Consider the following 19,464-nt stretch of genomic DNA (forward strand, 5'->3'; position numbering starts at 1 on the left):
ACCACAACAACAACAACATGTATGACTTTGTCTATTGCCTTAATGTCCTAAAAACAATAAAATTATTCTATTCTATTGTATTCCTTCACTACTCTGTTCTTACTGCAACTGACTATTAACAGTGCACCATTTTCTGACCCAGTGCCGATGTTCTAACCATTTGGGTTTTACTGTCTGTTTGCCACTGAAGTATCAAATATTTTAGCAGATAACAGCACAAGCTGTAGATATTATTTTACTTTTTTCCGCCGTAGTTATATGACCGGTAAACTATTTTTCAGCATGTGGTTGTGAACAACCACTTCAAAATACGAAACGCAGATTACAAACAACATGTGCTTAGCTCCCGAATCATTATCAGCTTAATCACGATTATCACTTACCACACATCATTTTCCTCCTGTAAGTTCAGTTAACGAAACTTTTCTAAAAATTAGAATAAGGATGAACAATGAGATCGAACCGACCTACGTATCAAAAAATATATATAGAATCAACCATCATATACGTGAAGCGAGTAGGAGATATAAGCACTATAAATATTTCAGATCCACGTTCGTTTATAGCCACTCCATAAACGAGCAAAACAGGTGTAGTTGTGATATGAGTCTTACTGCATTTACAGCAACAAAGATCTTAAAAATAGGAAACAAATTACGAACTGCATTTGGTCAACTTGACCGGCGTGACAAAACATTAGTTTCGCGGTGTGGCCAACAGATGGCAGCGTAGCAGCGCCGTCTGAATTTGTCAGCAGTACGAGAAAGCTTTGTTAGACGTTAACAGCTCTCTAACTGTGGCATAATCATTTACATACAGAAGTCGTGATGCTCTTCTCTCTTTGCTCTGTCCGTTCATTCATGTGATTTAACAGCGACAATTACATCAAAATAGATTTACAAACCAGCATTTGTAGACTAAAGGTAAGGTGACAATATTTCTGACAGCCGAAACTGACACCAATTTTAATACTTGCTTACATATTAAATATACATACGAGCTTTCACAGTCTTGGCAGGTCCCCGGACTTGTACACGTTTAGTGAACTTTCGCGCCCGGAGATCAACGCCTCGTGCTTCTGTGTGTGCCGTCGTTTTGTGCTTAAGTCGTTCTGTGTTATTCGTTTTGTGCACCTACGTTCACGTGTGACAATTTTCGTCTCTGTATGTGTCAAAGTGTCCGAACAATTTTATCTTGGACTCTACGCCAGTGAACGGCACCGTGTATTTTAAAACGTGATTTTCTCCGTTTTTACGTCCACCATCTTTTTTTCTCTCTAATTGTCTTCATTTGTATGTTTGTGTTTCTCTGAGGCCAAAGAGCGGCGTAGTATGCTGCTGCAGGCCTGCCTGACGCTTGTAAACAGGTTTCAAAATAATAACAAAGAAAAAAAAAACTTTCACAGTATTACATCGTACTCAATGACTTATGATGCAGTATATTCATAATATTACGTGGTACAAAATGACTTATGATACATGATACATACAAAAAATAATAATAATTTTGTGACATATAATTAGCGTGTATTATACATCAGTGGTTCCTAATTATAGTTAATTTGTGTAACACTGATTTCTGTTGCTAGTCTTTTTTATGATGTGTGAGATTTATCACTCACAGGATGAACTTTTGATCACTGTTTGTTAATGTAGCCAGCTACACTATAAAATTCTCCTTGCATCTGAAACTTTTTAGAGTTGTGGAGAATGTTTTCTCCGTTTTGAGGTCTTGTTATTCCCTTGGCATTGCTTGTATTACCTTTTTACCAGAGTATTTGGGTCCTTTTTCAAAAATCTTAAGCCTATGTGGAATACACCGCAGTTGTTTTCTGTTCCTTGTGTTGTGTGTATGAACAGTCTCATTAGTCTCCAGTTTTGTGAGAGCGTGTAAGGCACTCACAATGGTCTTGCATATATACAGTGATGGAAACGTTGGAATGTTTAGTTCTTTGAAACAACTTTTACACAATTCTTTTTGCTTCTTTTTGAATATAATTCGAATGGCTTTCTTGTGTAATGTGAATATTCTCTTCGTCCCTGTGATAGTTGAGTTCCTCCATACTGTGATTCCATATCACACAAATGGTTCAAAAAGTCCATGATAGGCAGTGCACAAGAGGTCTTGGTGAGTATATTGAATCAGTTGTTTCATTATAACTATCACTGATCTTAGCTTACTGGAAACAGTATTTATCTGCTGTTTCCAATGTAGCGCACTGTCTATTGTAATGCCCAAAAACTTAACTGAAGCTACTTCTTCCAGTCCTTTTTCATCTAAGAAAACGTCCATATGTTCTTCTTTTTGTTTATTTTTGAAGACCTTGTACATAGTTTTTTTTTAAGATTAGTAATTAAGTCATTTTCAGAGATCCATTGTGACGTACTGCTGAATGATATGAATATATTTTGCTCAATTGCCTCCAAATTATTGGAAACATTGAGCACAGTCATATCATCCGCATAAAGTATTTTGATTTCAGTTTCACATGTTTGTATACAGGGTGATTCAAAAAGAATACCACAACTTTAGGAATTTAAAACTCTGCAACGACAAAAGGCAGAGCTAAGCACTATCTGTCGGCGAATTAAGGGAGCTATAAAGTTTCATTTAGTTGTACATTTGTTCGCCTTTCAGCCAATAAAGTTTTTGGTCCCTTTTTCTTCGAAGGTGCTACTGTAACTGGACTACAGTATCTGGAGATGTTAGAGAACTGGCTGTTCCCTCAGCTCGAACAAGCAGCACAACAATTCATATTTCAGCAGGATGGAGCGCCACCACATTGGCACTTATCTGTCCGTAACTACCTGAACGTCAACTACCCGAGGCGATGGATCGGCCGCCAGGCAGCCCGTGACAGAGCACTTCATCACTGGCCTCCAAGAAGCCCTGATCTTACCCCCTGCGATTGTTTCTTATGTGGGTATGTTAAGGATATGGTGTTTCGGCCACCTCTCCCAGCCACCATTGATGATTTGAAACGAGAAATAACAGAAGCTATCCAAATTGTTACGCCTGATATGCTACAGAGAGTGTGGAACGAGTTGGAGTATCGGGTTGATATTGCTCGTGTGTCTGGAGGGGGCCATATTGAACATCTCTGAACTTGTTTTTGAGTGAAAAAAAACCTTTTTAAATACTCTTTGTAATGATGTATAACAGAAGGTTATATTATGTTTCTTTCATTAAATACACATTTTTAAAGTTGTGGTATTCTTTTTGAATCACCCTGTATTATTCACAAATAAATTGAAGAGAGCAGGTCCCATTACAGAACCTTGAGGTACAACATACATAATGCTTCTAATATCTGATCTTTATAAGTTATTAACGGTTACATATTGCCTCCTGTTTCTTAGATATGATGATGTTATCCAGTGCGCTGCATGTCTACGAATACCAGCATTCTCTAGTTTCTTTACTAGGACTGTATGTTGAACTGTGTCAAATGCCTGGGATAAATGAAGAAAAACTCCAGACACTACCATCTTGCTGTCCAAGGCCTGTACAATTGATTCTGTTAATGATTCAGTTGCTGTTTCCATTGATTTCCCTTTCTGTTGTCCATGCTGTGCTGGAGTTATTACATTATGGATATCGAAATAAGCAGTTAGTCTGTTTAGCATGAGAATTTCTAATATTTTGGAGAAGCCTGATACTAGCCTGTAGTTGTTAGGGTCATCTTGCTTTCCCTTTTTGTATACAGGTACAAGTTTAACTAATTTGAGTTTATCTGTAAATAGTACTTCTTGGAAAGAGCGGTTGGTAATATCCCGTAGTGGCATAATTACTTCTGCTGCCTCCTACTTGATTAGGTAGTTTGACACTTCATCATGTCCAACAGACTTTTTTGCTTTTAGCTTTTTCATAACATTTTCCTTTTCAGACACTGATTTCTGGAACATTGAGTGCCATGGCTTATCTGTCATGACAGTTTGGTGAGTTCTTTGGCTATTATATCCATGCTTTAGTTTTTCTATTGCATCTGCATAGTAATTATTGAGGATGTTGGCACTTGTTGTTTTATCTGTGATTATTTTGTTATTTACTGTCATAGATTCCATTTCAGCCTATTTTGTTTTCTGTGAGTATTTTTTCTTGCCCGTCTCAGAGTTAATGCTATTCCGAGCTGCTCTCATTTTATTTGTTGATTTTGAAATAGTCTCATTAATTGATTTTGCTTTTTCTTGTATTGTCAACTGCCTGTATTTCTTCTCGTGTTGCCTGTAGGTTTCAATATTTTCTCCCTGTTTCATTTCTCTTAAGGTAGCTCTCTGTTCAATTATTTCCTTCGTGATCCACTGCTTATTTTTGAAATTTTTTTTCTTTTCCTCTTGGTTTTTGTAAATGCTAATTTGAAGTAATGTGTTATGGTGTCTTCGAAAGCATTGTATTTTTCATCTGTTCCCTGGGCTCGAAACGTGTCCATCCACTGTTCTTTTCTTAACATCACTTTGAAGATGTTGATATTTTGTTGGCTGATAAGCCTAACATCTCTTTCTACACTTTTATCTTCCTTTTGTGAGTTCAGATTTCCATATACTTCACAAAGCTGACCAAAATGATCAGAAATTCCTGTTTGCAGAACTTTTGTTGTATATGCATTGCTATCTATATTCGTGATAATATTGCCAATAATTTACTCAGTTTCCAAAGTCACTCTTGTTAGTTCCACAACACTTGCCTTCATGTTGTATTTTAGTAGCAGCTCCTCAAAGTTATGCTTTCTCTATGTCACTCTTCCCATATCAATGTTAAATCACCCCATATTGCACAACCTCCCATTTTCTTTTTTTTTTTTTATAGTAGGGTTGACATTTTTTCGGGGATCAGTACACACAAAATGCTCTTGACTCATTGTAACCCATACCTGCAATTTCAAAACCTTTTTCTTTGCATTTTTGGTAAAGTTTTGTTTGTCTCATTCATACTACTATCATAATTATTTGCTGTTTGGACCAATATTGCTAACCCTCCACCTCTATATTCTGATCTGCAGAAATAGTTTGCAAGACTTCAAATTTCATTTTCTTTTAAGCTATGTTCACTTATACACAATATGTCTGGGCATATTTCATTTGCCAGTAGTTCTACTTCCAGTATTTTAAAACTCATGTATTGCAGATCTTGATGCAGAATTCTGAGCTTGATTTCTTTTTGCTAACTAATAAAATTTTCAGTCTCTATTTATCATGTACATGTTCTTGCCATTAATATTTAACTTCCAGTTTTTTGCTTCCCTTGGCTTTACTATAAAAAATCATCTCCCAACTGTTGAGACGTCATCTTTCTTCTTACTTAAGTTCTCGTGGGCACTGATTCACTAGGCTTTCCTTTTTTCCTTTGTGCAGCAGTTTCCTGCTGTTCTTCATCTCATAAAATAAGCCAGAAAGAAGACACTTCAAGCAATGTGCTTGGGTATTATATCTACATCGACATTTATACTCCGCAAGCCACCCAATGGTGTGTGGCGGAGGGCACTTTACGTGCCACTGTCATTACCTCCCTTTTCTGTTCCAGTCGCGTATGGTTCGGGGGAAGAACGACTGTCTGAAAGCCTCCGTGCGCGCTCGAATCTCTCTAATTTTACATTCGTGATCTCCTCGGGAGGTATAAGTAGGGGGAAGCAATATATTCGATACCTCATCCAGAAACGCACCCCTCGAAACCTGGCGAGCAAGCTACACCGCAATGCAGAGCGCCTCTCTTGCAGAGTCTGCCACTCGAGTTTGCTAAACATCTCCATAATGCTATCACAGTTACCAAATAACCCTTTGACGAAACGCGCCGCTCTTCTTTGGATCTTCTCTATCTCCTCCGTCAACCCGATCTGGTACGGATCCCACATTGTAGAGCAATACTCAAGTATAGGTCGAACGAGTGTTTTGTAAGCCACCTCCTTTGTTGATGGACTACATTTTCTAAGGACTCTCCCAATGAATCTCAACCTGATACCCGCCTTACCAACAATTAATTTTATGTGATCATTCCACTTCAAATCGTTCCGCACGCATACTTCCAGATATTTTACAGAAGTAACTGCTACCAGTGTTTGGTCTGCTATCATATAATCATACAATAAAGGATCCTTCTTTCTATGTATTCGCAATACATTACATTTGTCTATGTTAAGGGTCAGTTGCCACTCCCTGCACCAAGTGCCTATCCGCTGCAGATCTTCCTGCATTTCGTTACAATTTTCTAATGCTGCAACTTCTCTGTATACTACATCATCATCCGCGAAAAGCCGCATGGAACTTCTGACACTATCTACTAGGTCATTTATATATATTGTGAAAAGCAATGGTCCCATAACACTCCCCTGTGGCACACCAGAGGTTACTTTAACGTCTGTAGACGTCTCTCCATTGATAACAACATGCTGTGTTCTGTTTGCTAAAAACTCTTGAATCCAGCCACACAGCTGGTCTGATATTCCGTAGGCTCTTACTTGGTTTATCAGACGACAGTGCGGGATATTTTATTGAATAAAAATGTTGTACATAGGGCTGTAAGTTGTGAGATTTTACAAACCTGACAAATGAAAACAGGCTGCCCTGGCATGAAGAGAAGCAAGAGATCCAAGTAAACGTTAGCGACCAGTATTTACTTTGAAAATGACTGACTTACCGAACGCATATTTCAAAATAAACAGAAGTAATCCTTACTGTTCAACAGTTAACTTGTATTTTGTATGCATCGTATTCTTTATTCTTTATTTGTCTGTGGATCATTTATTACAATGATATTGGACACTTTCATTTTTACATAAATCTTGCATATACATAGTTAGTTACAAAAAGGTAGTACATATACATATATTTTATAAAATATTCACAGAAAATATCATTAAAGTACATTATAAAAAAATTATACGTACACATTATTTAATTTTTTATTTCAAGATAGTCTTTAACACTGTAAGGGCAAATATTGATCAGATGTCTTTATACATTGTGGTAAACTGTTGTAGAGTATGCACCCAGCATTTGCAGGTTGTTGTCTGTTAATTTTAGCCTGCTTTCTTTTATATAATAGTCATTTTATATCCTTGTATAATGTTCGTCATATTCTCCATTTAGCAATTATATAATAGAGGGAAACATTCCACGAGGGAAAAATATATATAAAAAACAAAGATGCTGTGACTTACCAAATGAGAAAGCGCTGGTAGATAGACACAATAGTGGTATGTTGATAGAGACACAACAAACACGAACACACACACATAATTCAAGCTTTCGCAACCCACGGTTGCTTCATCAGAAAAGAGGGAAGGAGACGGAAAGACAAAAGGATGTGGGTTTTAAGGGAGAGGGTAAGGAGTCATTTCAATCCCAGGAGCGGAAAGCCTTACCTTAGGGGGGAAAAGGGACAGGTATGCGCGCGCGCACACACACACATATTCATCCGCACATATATATGTGCAAAAGCTTGAATTTTTATGTATATATGATGTCCCCCTTATGCTATAATGAAGAAGCTTTTCTAATAGGATGTCATGGAGAAGCTCGCCTGCGAACCTTGCAGAACTAGCACTCCTGAAAGAAAGGATATTGTGAAGACATGGCTTAGCCACAGCCTGGGGGATGTTTCCAGAATGAGATTTTCACTCTGCAGCGGAGTGTGCGCTGGTATGAAACTTCCTAGCAGATTAAAACTGTGGGCCCGACCGAGACTCGAACTCGGGACCTTTGCCTTTCGTGGGCAAGTGCTCTACCAACTGAGCTACCAAAGCACGACTCACGCCCAGTACTCACAGCTTTACTTCTGCCAGTACCTCGTCTCCTACCATCCAAACTTTACAGAAGCTCTCCTGCGAACCTTGCAGAACTAGCACTCCTGAAAGAAAGGATATTGCGAAGACATGGCTTAGCCACAGCCTGGGGGATGTTTCCAGCATGAGATTTTCACTCTGCAGCAGAGTGTGCGCTGATATGAAACTTCCTGGCAGATTAAAACTGTGTGCCCGACCGAGACTTGAACTCGGGACCTTTGCCTTTCGCAGGAAGTTTCATATCAGTGCACACTCCGTTGCAGAGTGAAAATCTCATTCTGGAAACATCCCCCAGGCTGTGGCTAAGCCATGTCTTCGCAATATCCTTTCTTTCAGGAGTACTAGATCTGCAAGGTTCGCAGGAGAGCTTCTGTGAAGTTTGGATGGTAGGAGACGAGGTACTGGCAGAAGTAAAGCTGTGAGTACCGGGTGTGAGTCATGCTTCGGTAGCTCAGTTGGTAGAGCACTTGTCCGCGAAAGGCAAAGGTCCCGAGTTCGAGTCTCAGTTGGGCACACAGTTTTAATCTGCCAGGAAGTTTCAAGTTCCAGCATTTAATTAGTTTAGTCGATAGACCATCAAGTCCCTCAGTGTTTTCCTGTTTTTAGACTATGTATTATTTTTACTATTTCTGATTCATTAGTTGGGGTCAGAAATAAGCATTTTGTTGCAAATGGAATTTTTATTGTGTTTATTTTGGTAATATTATTTTGAGTTATTAATTTGTCCACAACTTCAATATAGTGTTTCTTTAAAATATTGCTGATGTTTGGTGCATCCCTCAGTTCCCTCCCATTTACCTCAAGTGTTATGTTATCAGTGTTTCCCACACCTACACATTTCCTCTTTTCTTTTATGAGAGACCATATGTTCTTAGTGATATTTGTTGACATTGCTATCTTGTTTTCATAATTTGTTGATTTAGTCTCTTTTCTCTTAGTTTTCTTCTTTTCCCTATATGTAACCCTATTTTCTTGGGTTGGCCTTAACTGACACTTTTCATACATGATTTTCACCTCTTCCCTCTCTCTTTTTACATCTACTGTGACCTAATTTTTTTTCTTCATCTTATTTATTTCTCTATGTACTAATGGGCATGCAACATATACGTAATGGCCTAATGTTTTGCAGAATGATTCACCGACAGTACACGCTAAAAAAAAAAAAACATAACCCGAGATGCGGCACTATGAGAAAAGAAACATGACTGACGGACGAAATGTGAGCAATGTGAAATAAGCACACAAACTTCATCGCTATGTTCCAGGCATTCGAGTTTGGAAGGACAGTTTGCATTTCAAACCTGTGCACGATCGGAGGATGCGTGCCTTGAAATGAGAACCGAGTAAGGTGGCACAGTGGTTAGCACACTGGACTCACATTCGAGAGGACGACGGTTCAATCCCGCGCCTGGCCATCCTGATTTAGGTTTTCTGTAATTCCCTAAATCGCTTCAGGCAAATGCCGGGATGGTTCCTTTGAAAGGGCCCGACCGACTTGTTCCCTAATCCTATGAGTCTGAAGCCCTCGCTGTTTGGTCTGTTCCCCCTAAAACAACCCAACAACCCTTTAAATGAGCACGAGTTTTGAGAGGGAAAGGAAATGCACCCAGACCTGTGCAAATACCTATCATTGTGTCAGTAGGTGGGTATCGCTGGCAGAGGTCAGATATCTGGGTCGGTCATCGCCGTGCTGCATTTGTCTCATCGGGCAATTCTCGACCTAAGTCTATACCCTGCTATTCATATTTTTTTAAAATGCCATTTTATGTGTAGCTCTTGCTTCATTCTTATATCTACATCTATACTCTGCAAACCACAGTCAGATGCACGGCAGAGTTTATGCCCAATTCTGCCAGTTCTTAGGTTTTCTTCCCATTCCATTTACATATCGAGGATGGGAGGAATGACTGTTTGAATGCCTCTGTGTGTGCTGCAATTATTCTAATCTTATCCTCACAATCCCTATGTGAACACTATGTAGGGGGCTGTAGTATATTCCTAGAATCACCATTTTGTTAATAGACTTTCTTGAGATAGTTTACGTCTATCTTCAAGAGTCTTTCAGTTCACTTCCTTCAATATCTCTGTGACACTCTCCCATGGATTAAACAAACCTGTAGCCTTTAGTATTGCCCTTGTCTGTATACATTCATTATGTGCTGTTAGTCTATTTGGTACAGGTCACAGAGACTTGAGCAATATTCTAAAACTGGTCACATGAGTGATTTGTAAGCATTCTACTTTGTTGACTGATTGCACTTCCCCAGCATTCTACCACCTGCTTTATCCATGACTGAGTCTATGTGATCATTCCATTTCACATTCCTACAAAGTGTTTCACTCAGGTTTTTGTATGAAGTGGCCGATTCCAACAGTGACTCATCAGTATTATAATCATAGAATACTGTAATTCAGAGAATAAGTGGTAGTCAAAATTTGAAACTACAGTTCCGTCATTTTTGCCTAGTCTGCTACTCCATTACTAGAAAAGCAAGACTCACATGCCGTGATAAATTAAAAAATAAGACAGTCCAAGAATAAGGCAAAAACTATTCAGAACATTATTTAACAAAGAAAACTAGTAATCTAGTGAAACTGAGCCCCAGGAAATAGTTGTTACAGAAATGGGGACACTCAAATCATTGGCCACCAATTTCAATCATTAGGGCCCATTTCCTCACAGTGGCCGCACCAAGTAACAAATAATGCAATACAGACGTGTTAGATTCACTTGTGCCGATGCTGCATGCAACACCAGCAGACAATAGTTTCAAAACTACAATACCTAAAGAGATTACGTAAGTCGTTAGCTCATTAAAAAGCAGCAATTCTGCTGACTGTTTCCAGCAGGACATTAAAATCTTGTGCTGACTTGACATAACTACCCTCAAGTTATCTTTGCAATCAATCAGTCTCTTGGGGCATATTTCCTGGTTGTCTTAAATGTGCTTATTGACTCCCATCTAAAAAAACGAGATAAGGATAACCACCTCTAATTACAGATCTGTATCGCCCCTTCCAGTCCTTTCAAAAGTATTTGAGAAAGCGGTCTCTGATACGGTGCGGATGCACTTCACTAATCAGAACTCGTTAAACACCTTTCAGTTTGTCTTTTGTAAAGGAACCTCCAAACAGAAAGCATACTAAAGCTCACAAATGAAGTACTGTAAGAGCTGAATGAGAAAAATCTTCTACACAATAAAAGCGTTAACTCTTCACATATTTTTCCAGGTCTCTTTCAGTATGTGTTATATTTGTGCCACACTTCCAGATTTTATTTATAAATTTCATGCGCACAGTTTTTCATATTATTTTAGTCTGTGGTTAAGTAATGTGTAGCTTTCTCTTACTGCTGCAAGAAGCAGTTGCCCTCAGAAAGGTGTGGGTTTATACATACTTGGAGTGGATACCACATTTAGTCTTCAAAATAAGTTAGCACTTTTATTCTTTTTAGCTTCCAGTATGACTAAGACAATCTTTTTTTGTAGCCTAAAAGCTTTGAGTGGACTAGTTTTTCAAACCCCAAGAAAATTATACTGTACCTAATGACTGAAACAAAGTGTACATAGGATACAGCTAAATCAGTGGTACTATATAAGACAATTGTGACAAATGCAAGATGGTTCAGTTGACTTGATATGCTGTCCATATGATAACTCCACAATATATTTTTAATTACTAGTACACCAGGAATTTGACACAGTCTGCAGTGTCCAATTGTTTCTCTGTGTAGCCTATTACACTAATACGGCATGCTGAATGTTTTCTGGTGAAAGAGACGGGGGCTCTACATCTAAACAAATCGGCAAATTCAGCAGCCTAGCTGGGACTTGGATGACAAAAAAGGAGATGAATGACACCAGAGCCGTGGTCAATTTGACTGGAAAAGAACTGGACACTGCCACAATTGCAGTCCTCAAAAAAAGGACTGAATTTCGCCCCCGTCCCCAGAGCGATCCGGGAACTAGACATTATCAGCGGCTGGGAAGAAGCAATACGAGGGCTTCCAAAGGAAGAAGCAGAGGAAGTCAGACGGGAAACTTGCAGAATAATTGACAGATCTCGATTACCTAAAAATAACATATCTGCGGAAGAACGAGTAGCTCTCCTGTCCCTTAGAGATGACCCCGATACAACTATCCTACCAGTGGACAAAGGGAACTCTACAGTGCTATTAAGTACTACCAAGTACCGGCAGAAAATAAACCTTCTGCTACAAGATGAGGCCTACAGGAGGCTGAAGAAGGATCCAACCCCGACGATGAGTAGAAAGCTGAAAACATCTGACATACCTGAGCTAACGAAGAAGCGGCTGTACCCGAGAGCGCCAGCGATACCACATCTCTGTGGACTCCCCAAGATCCATAAGGTAGGGGTACCTCTGAGACCGATTGTAGACTCCATCAATTCTCACAGTTACAAACTTGTTAAATACCTAGCGACACTGCTCAAACCCCTTATGGGACACTGCAGCCACAATGTGAGAAACTCAGCTGAATTCATAAAAATACTCAGGGACATGCGACAACAAATGGAGGACCTACTCGTGAGCTTCAATGTGACGTCGCTTTTCACAAAAGTGCCCCTTCAAGACTCCTTGGCACTTTTAGCCCAGCACTTTGAACCACAAACAGTCAGCCTCTATGAACACAGACTAACAACCACCTACTTTCAGTGCAATGGGGAATTCTTTGAGCAGATCGACGGTGTGGCCATGGGCTCCCCATTGCCTCCTGTGGTTGCAAACCTGTATATGGAACATTTCGAGGAGGTGGCCCTTCAAACTGCCAGACAGAAACCAAAGCACTTCTTCCGCTATGTCAACGACACTTCGGTCGTGTGGGGATATGGCAAACAGGCACTAGATGAGTTTCTCAAACACATCGACAGCATCCACCCAAATATCAAATTTACAATGGAAATGGAGAAAAATGGATGTCTCCCCTTCCTCGATATTTTAATTAAGAGGAAGGCAGATGTTTCACTAGGCCATGCAGTACATAGGAAGAAGACACACACAGACCTATACCTTTGTGCAACAAGCTGCCACCATCCAGCACAAAGACGAACAGTACTGACCACCTTGGTGCACGGGGCGCGCGCCACCTGTGACAGAGAGAGCCTACCATCCGAGCTGCAACACATGAGGGAAGTCTTTCACCAAAATGGCTACAGTGAAACGCAGATCAACAGGGCACTTAAAAGGAAGAAGGAAGCAGTGAGAAACCGAGAAGAAGATGATGATGAAGAAGAAGAAGAAGAAGAAGAAGGAGAAGAAGATGACGACAAACGATTCGCGTTCCTTCCGTACGTGGGTCCGCTCTTGGCCAAAATTGCACGACTTGTGGGCAAATACAATACTAAAACCATTCCCCGACCACCACCGAAGAGCTCCTAGGTTCTGCCAAAGATGCACTGAATCTTAACACACCAGGAGTATACAGCATACCGTGCGAATGTGGAAAACAATACATTGGGCAAACACAGTGCTGCATATCTAAATGCTGCGTAGAACATATCTGATGTGTGCGACTGGGTCACACAGAAAAATCAGCCATAGCAGAACACAGCATAATGTAGAACACACCTTCAACTTTGAAAACACCAAGGTACTGTGTCGAGCATCTGGCTTCTGGGAAAGTGTTATCAAAGAATCCGTAGAAATAAGGATTCACGACAATCTGGACAACAGAGATGAGGGATACCAACTCGGCACAGCACAGAAACCTGCGATAGCGGCAATCCGTCGGGAGCGCGCCCGTCAACGTCCTCCGCCGCAGACGCAGACAGAAGGCTTACACCGAGAACCGAACGCGGCCGCGGGGGGGCGACCACCATCCCCACCACTGTGCGCATGCCGTAGGTCCACGGCAGCCACTGGAGGTCCAGTGGAGGGGGCCGACCGTGCATATAAATATCCCACTCTCCACAAATCTTGACACTCCGCCAGAAGGTGGGTAGTATGGCACTTCCCGAAACGTCGCGAGATATGGACGCTATCACCCGGCTGGAGATCTGAGAAACCGTCGAGAGACAATTTTTGTTTTACTAATGTTTTTATTTTTGAGCATGTGCTTACTTCCCCAAATGTCCACTCAATATAGTAGATTAAGTCTTTACCTGTTTGACAGTAGACTATTGCTGTTGAGTCATCTGCTTGTGGGATGACATCATACAGAACCTTGCATGGCATATTAGTATAATACAAAAATACTGGTAGCCCTAATATGTAACCTTATGGAAGGCCATATTGTGTGTGTTTGCAGCCACAGATGAATTTCTCCTCATTGTTATTAACAGGTACTAATTGCTGTCTCTTTGCCATGTAATATGACACCCAGCTAAGAGATTTTCCTTGAAAACCATAGCTTGTCACCAGAATGAGATTTTCACTCTGCAGCGGAGTGTGCGCTGATATGAAAGTTCCGGGCAGATTAAAACTGTGTGCCGGACCGAGACTCGAACTCGGGACCTTTGCCTTTCACGGGAAAGTACTCTACCGTCTGAGCTACCCGAGCACGACTCACGCCCCGTCCTCACAGCTTCACTTCTGCCAGTACCTCGTCTCCTACCTTCCAAACTTTACAGAAGCTCTCCTGCGAACCTTGCAGAACTAGCACTCCTCTCGGTCTGGCAACAGTTTTAATCTGCCCAGAAGTTTCATAGTTTGTCACTTTTTGGAGAAGGGAGTCACAGTTTGCAGGATTGAAAGCTTTGGTAACGTCACATAAGATGGCTGATACACAGTACTGGTAGTGTAAAATAATGCTGTGGGATGAATTGTAATTTTCTATCTGATCACATGCAGATCTTTTTGGAAAAAAAAGTTGTTTACAATGAGATAGGTCTATAGTTTCGCATTCCATCTCTTTCTCCTATTTTATGAACAGCATGTTTTAATCTGTCTGGAAAATGTTCATCAAAAGACTGATTGATTATGAAGAAGATTGGATGTGGAGTACTATGATTTTAATTGTGGGGAACCTCATCCCAACCCATTAAGTTAAAATGTTTAGTGACATTATGATTTTTCATAACATCAGAGATGGAAACATGGGAAAATTTAAAGCCTGAGTAATTTCTCTGCCATTATAGGATATCTACTTGCTGGTGAATAGCCACTGATTTTATTGAGATTTATGAAAAGGTCAGTGAGGGATTCGAATACAGCACTGGATTCTTACTTATCATTAGTTTCATTTGCAGCACACTTTTTCAATTTAACCACTTTTTTAAAATTTCATTACACATATAAGAAATTCCAATATTCGATTAGCTTTTGCCTCCATATGCAGTTTCCTCATCTTAATTCCTTTTGCAACCCATGATCTACTTTTACGAAAATCAGTCGATACTGGCACAAAATGGAAGCATTTTACTACATATAGACCCATACTCTGTAAACCACAGTCAAGTACATGGCAGAGGGTGCATCCCGTTGTACCAGTTATTAGGATTTCTTCCTGTTCATTTCATATATGGAGTGCGGGGAGAATTGTTTGAATGCCTCTGTGTGTGCAGTAAGTACTGTAATCTTGTCCTCATGATCCCACGTGAGGGACATTGTAGTATATTCCTAGATCGTTATTTAAAGCCTGTTTTAGAATCTTTGTTAGTAGGCTTTCTGAGGATAGTTAAAATACTTACATGTTTAAGAGTCTGCCAGTTCAGTTTCTTCAGCGTATCTGTGATGCTCTCCCACAGGTCAAACAAACCTGTGACCATTCATGCTGCCCTTCTCTGTATATGTCCAATATCCCCTGTCAGTCCCATCTGATATGGGTCCCACACAGTTGGGCAACATTCTACACAGAATGGGTTGCACAACTGATTTGTACACTATCCTGTGTGTAGACTGATTGCACTTTCCCAGTATTCTACCACTAAACTGAAGGCTGCCGCCTGCTTTTCCCATAACTAAGCCTGTCTGACCATTTTATTGATCATATCTTTACGAAGAGTACCACACAGGTATTTTTATGAGTTGACCGATTCCAACTGTGACTCATTGATACTATAATCACAGTATACTACATTTTTTCATTGTGTGAATTGAACAGTTTTCTATTTCTGAACATTTGAAGCAAGTTGCCAACATTTGTACCACTTTGAAATCTTATCAAGATCTGACTGAATATTTATGCAGCCTGTTTCGGAGAGTCTTCTTTTTTTTTCATATAACTGCATCATCTGCAACAAGTGTGAGGTTACTGTTAATATTGTCTGCAATGTAATTAATTACAATATGAGCAGAAAGTGTCCCTGGGGTGCATCTAAAGTTACTTCTATATGTGACAATGACTCTCCATCCAAGAAAGCATGCTGTGTTCTCCCTACCAAAACACCCTCAACCCAGTCACAAATTTCACTTGGTACCCCACATGATTGCACTTCTGACAATTAGTGTAGTTGTAGAACTGAGTCAAATGCTTTTCAGAAATCAAGGAATACTGAATCCATCTGACTGCCTTGATCAAAAGCTTTCAGTATGTTATGAGAGAAAAGTGTGAATTGGGTTTCACTCAATTGATGTTTTTGGAATCAATGCTGATTTGCATCGAGAAAGTTATTTTGTTTGAGATGCCTCATATCTCTGAGCTGAGAATATGTTCCAAGATTCTACAACAAATCAATGTCAAGGATATTTTATGGCAGTTTTGTGGATCGTTTCTACTATCCTTGTTGTAGACACTGTGACATGTGCCTTTTTCCAAGAACTGGGCACACTTTTTTTGTTCGAGGGATCTATGATAGATTATAGTTAGAAGCAGAGCTAAGTCAGCTGCAAATTTAGTATTGAATCTGACAGAGAGTCCACCAAACCATGGAGCTTTTTTCAATTTCTCAAGACCACTGATGCTAATACATTGATTTGATTTGTTTTCATTTTAACAGGGAAGCTAAATTAGCTTAGGTCTAACCGACCACCGCCTGCATCAAAAATAAGTTTATTGTGTGATATCGCACCCTATCTATCTAGTAAAGCCAACTAGTGCCCTTAAATAGTGCAAGGACCCAATTTCTTGAGGTGTCGTTTTGTTGAAGATTATGTATCTTTTACTCTCCAGTGCCATGCATCCATAGATAAGGTGTGAGGCAGTTTCATCACCCTCATCACATATCCTACGTTTATTGTCCTCTTCCATTATACCCATTGTGTGTAGGCATTCCCATGGCCAGTCATCAGTCCAGTCATGAGTTTAATCTCTTTCCTGTTCAATCCCAAGATTACAGAGCTTTTTTTAAAACATGGCTTGGGCATCATTACCTTACCATGTTTTTGTTTCTGGACCTTGGTCCAATATCCTATGTGATGTTTCCTAAGCCAGTTCTGTAGTTCTAAATTAATCATAGCCTTGGTAATTGTCAGGACAGGTTCCCGTCCAGTAAATGGTTTTGTTGCCCCCAGCCTAGCCAGTCTGTCGGCTTGTTCATTGACACAGATCCCTGAGTGGCCAGGAACCCTCACTAGGTCTATCCTATTGCTTCCCCCTAGCTCCACTAGAGCCCTGTGGCATTCTGCTACAACCTTCGATCTTGTTGCAGGAGCTGCAAATGATTTCAGAGCTGCCTAGCTGTCTGAAGAGATGTAGATGCTACAGTCCTTGTAGCACGTACACATATTCTTTTCCACACATGCCCAGATTGCAGTAATTTCAGTTTGGAATACAGAGGCCAGTTTTCCTAGAGAGATGATGCCCTCCAGTCTTGGCTGAACCCCGTACACCCCTGCCCCAATGCCTTGGTCTCTTTTTGACCCATCAGAGAACCAAATGATGTCACCCGTATGATGTCAAACTGTTTTTTCCCACAGCTCCATGCTTTCAATTATTATATATTAAGGCTTGTCAAAGCAGATGGGAGTTATTATATAGTTGTCAAGCAATTCCCCAGCCATTCCCATATTTACCTCACTCACTGTGTTAGTGTGTGATTCTGTATGGATATACAGAGACCCAGTTTTTGCCAGTTTTAAGTCTGTGTGTCCCAGCTGCTGCATCCATCTTGACCCGAAGGTGTAGTGGAGGCATGTCCAACATGGCTTCCATTCCAGCGGTTGGTGTGCTACTAATTCCGCCTGTGATGGCTAAGCAGGCCAATCTCTGCACCTTAGCAAGCCCCTTAGCTGCAACCCCTTGTTGTACCTTCTTCCACCACACTACAGCACTGTAGGAAATCCTAGGTCTGACCACTGTGGTGTATCGATTGCATACCCCTGGGGCTTAGGCCCCAGTTTTTGCCACAAGCCCTTCTAGTACTCGCTAGAGTACTTTTTGCCTTGGAGCAGATACTGTTAATGTGAGGGGCCCATGTTAGCTACTCACCTAAGGTAACCCCTAGATATTTCACTATCGCCTTCACAGGTAGAGTTTCATTGAAGAGCTTTAGATTCCAACTTGAGTGTTCAATATGTCTCTTTGTAAATGCCACCTCAACAGCCTTAGGATCAATCCACAGATCCTGTTTAATGCTCTAATTTTTAGGAGTGCCCAAACCTTCTTGTGCCATATTTCTAACTGTGTCAGTAAATTTGCCAGGTATTACTATGACAAGGTCATCTGCATATCCTTGGCAGAAGCATTGGCTGGAATTTAATTCCACAATGAGTTCGTTCACCACTATATTACACAATAGAGGGGACAAAACTCCTCCTCGTGGGCAGCCTACAGCGTTGTTAATTACCATCTTTTCATTCATCATGGTAGCCTCTATCTTCCTTCCACTAAGTATAGCCCTGGTCCACCCGCATATAGTGGTCCCCAGGTCATGCACCTCTGCTGCCCTTACCATGGAATTGAAGGCCGTGTTACTGAAGGCCCCCTCGATATCCAGGAAGATGCAGAGGGCTATTTCTTGGAAGTGAAGAGCTTTGTCCACCTTCCCAATGAGTTGGTGGAGAGCTGTCTCACATTATTTACCTGGTTGATATGTGCCCTGGTTTGAATGTGGAGGGGCCCTACTTAGCCTCCTCTCCCCAACACATACATTAAGCAGTTTTCCCAAAGTTTTGAGAATGAAGGAGGACGGACTGATTGTTCTCGTATCCTTAGCCTTGATATGATCAGTTCTCCCTGGCTTTGGAATGAAGACCACGTCCATTGCCCTCCAAGCACTGGGAATGATTCCTACTGCTAGGCTATCCCTGAATAGCCTGCATAGGACTCATGAGCTTCTCTCCTGCCTGTTGCAGGAGAGCTGGAAAAATTCCATCTGGGTCAGATGACTTGAACAGTTGGAATGTTCCCACTGCCCACTGGATTTTATTAAATTTCACACACTCCTTGGCAAATTCCCAGTCCTCTCTTCGAGTGCCTGAGAACTGTGTTCTCCCCAGGATCACGTTCTGGACTGGCAGAGCATATTAAGGAAAGTGAGTTTTGAGGAGCAGTTCCAGTGTCTCACGTGCTGTATTCATATATTCCCCATCCTCCTTCCTCATCGTACCTCCTGGATTGGTTGGTACTCTGGTGAGAATCTTGTGCAGTCTGGCTTGTGCAGCCATGCTCTCCACTTCCTCACAGAATTTCTTCCGGGATGCCTCCTTTGCTTGTCTGAATGCAAGATTGCAGTTGACAAGGGCCTCATGATATTTAGCCCATTGTCCTTTACTTCTCGCAATATTAAACAGTCTAAGTCCCTGTTTTCTTTGCATTTCTAAGTTGTTATTCCACCAAGGCACACTCCTA

The 19,464-nt window shown here is 40.8% G+C and overlaps 1 long non-coding RNA gene across 1 annotated transcript in view; it reads left to right on the forward strand.

The window, feature by feature from the left end:
• Positions 1–773: 773 nt before the first annotated feature.
• LOC124553611 overlaps positions 774–19,464 on the forward strand; it is a 43,566-nt gene continuing 24,875 nt past the window's right edge. The window contains exon 1 of the long non-coding RNA XR_006968080.1: positions 774–923. This is a non-coding gene — a long non-coding RNA (uncharacterized LOC124553611). The remainder of the gene's footprint in view (positions 924–19,464) is intronic.

Source organism: Schistocerca americana, chromosome 11 (genome assembly GCF_021461395.2).
Source record: "Schistocerca americana isolate TAMUIC-IGC-003095 chromosome 11, iqSchAmer2.1, whole genome shotgun sequence".
NCBI classification, from domain to species: Eukaryota; Metazoa; Arthropoda; class Insecta; order Orthoptera; family Acrididae; genus Schistocerca; species Schistocerca americana.